The sequence below is a fragment of the Lonchura striata genome, unplaced genomic scaffold, assembly GCF_046129695.1.
Source record: "Lonchura striata isolate bLonStr1 unplaced genomic scaffold, bLonStr1.mat Scaffold_91, whole genome shotgun sequence".
NCBI lineage: Eukaryota > Metazoa > Chordata > Aves > Passeriformes > Estrildidae > Lonchura > Lonchura striata.
The window spans coordinates 1020441-1022785 of record NW_027461190.1 but is presented as its reverse complement, the minus strand read 5'-3'; positions in this window follow the sequence as shown (position 1 = coordinate 1022785).

The following is a 2345-nucleotide window of genomic DNA, read 5'->3' as shown; positions in this document are numbered from 1 at the left end:
AAATGAAAACACCAGCGAATTGAGGAGAGCAGACTGCGAGGGTGGGGCTGCATAATCTGAAGGTGTAATTGGACAATTAACCCCAATATGGAAATGAACCAGAACTTTTAAAAGTGTGAAAACGCGTGACCTGGCGTCCATCCTGGGTGTACCCTCAGCCAGGCCCTTGTACTGCCCAGGTGAATCCTTTGAAGGCCTTTTTAATAAATCCCCACTTTACTCCTGTAACACTGTCCAGCCTCTGCTCTAGGTGGCCTCTCAAGGCATCAAGGCCTGGCTGGCTGGGCCACCTGGGGGCCACCTGACAGGTCCAGCTGACCTTGGCATGTCCAGGGCTGCTGCTCATCTGCCCCTGGAGCACTGGGGCTCGGTGCTCTCCTTCCTGTGGAAAGAACTGTCCTTCTCTTCCAGGTGCCCATGGCCAAAATCTGGATTCCTCTTCTTAGTTTGCTTCTATGCAAAGATTGTTCCCAGATGAAACCTGCCAGGACAGACAGACCTGGCTGGCTTGGGCACCCAGGGGCCACCTCTCATCTGCCTGTGAAACACTGGGACCCTGTGCTTTTCTTTCTTATGGGAAAAAAAGCACCTTTCACATCCAGGCACCCATGGCCAAAGTTGGGAATCTGCCTCCAGGATTCCCTATATCCAGGGATTTCTCCCAGGTGAAACCTTCCAGGAGAGACAAGTCTGGCTGGCCTTGGTCTCCAAAGAGCTGATTCTTATCTGCCATTGAAACACTGGGGCTTTGTGCTTTCCTTTCTGATGAAAAGAACTCTTCTTCCTGCCCAGGTGACCATGGCCAGAACTGAGATTCCACCTTCAAAATTCTGAACATCCAAGGATTTCCCCCAGATGAAAGGTGCCAGGTGAGACAGGTCTGGCTCTCTTGGCCTGTGGTGACCACCTCTCATCTTCCAAAACACCTGGGCTCCACGCTTCTCTTTCCTATGGGAAAAACCATCCATCTTGACCAGATGCCCATGGCCAAAGTTTGGAATCCTCCTCCAGAATTCCCTAGGTCCAAGGATTTCTCAGTGACAAAAGCTGCCAGGACAAACAGGTCTGGATGGCCCGGCCTCCCAGGAGCCTTCTCTCTCTGCTTCTGCCCCTGCAACAGTGGGGCTCGGTGCTTTCCTTCCTATGGAAAAGAACCATCCTTCTTAACAATGCAGAAATGGCTGAAACTGGGGTTCCACCTCCCAAATTCCCTATATCCAAGGGTTGCTTTCAGACAAAAAAATACCACAACGGAGAGGTCTGGCTGCCCTTGGCCTCTGATGGTCACCTTTCATCTGCCCCTGAAACACCAGTGTTCTGTGCTTGTCTTCCTATGGAAAAGAACCGTCCTTCTCCTCCAGGCAGCCAGGTCTGAAACTGGCATTACACCTCTAAAATTCCCTATATCCAAGGACAAAATCTGCCAGCACTATCTGATCTGGCTACACTTGGCCTCTGGTGGCTGTGGCTCATCTGCCCCTTCAGCGCTGGGGCTGGGTTGTTCCCTTCCTGTGGAGACCATGGTGGCACGGTGAGGACCTGGTGGAACCATGGAGTCCATTGTGACACTTTGGAGACATGGTGACACCGCGGGGCTCCATGGAACCCAGAGACCACCATGACTCTGTGGGGCCTTGTGGAACCATGGAGACCATTCCGACCCTTCAGGGCCTGGTGTCACCAAGGGGGATTGTGACACCTCAGGGCCTCCTGGAAACAAGGGACCATTGGGACACTGTGGGGCTCCATGGAATGAGGGGAACAGGGAACAGGTCTGGCAGGCTTGGCCTCCCAGGGGCCACCTGACAGGTCTGGCTGATCTTGGAATGTCAAGGGCTGCTTCTCATCTGCCCATGAACCACTGGGGCTCCATACTTTCCTTGCTATGGAAAAGAACTGTCCCTCTTTTTCGACACCCATGGACAAAATTGGTACTTCTCCTAAAAAATTTCCTGTATGCAAGGGCATCTTCCAGAAAAAAACCTTCCAGCTCTGGCTGGCCTTGGCCTCTGATGGTCGCATCTCAGTTGCCTCAGAAGCACTGGGGCTCTGTGCCTTCCTTCCTGCAGAAAAGAACTGACCCTCTTGTCCAGGGGCCATGGCAGGAACTGGAATTTGGCCCGCAAAATTCCATCTATCCTAGGATTGCTCCCAGACAAAAGCTGCCAGGACAGACAGTTCTGCCTGGCCTTGGCCTCTGGTGATATTAGCAGAATGTTTTCCTTTGCAAACACCTTGGACAAGGCCCAGAGATCTCCCGAGCTGGGTTTTGCAGGCTTCAAGAACATAACCCACGTATGGAGGCTGATGTGCCTGGGCTCAGCTGTGAAGAGACTGAGGACAGA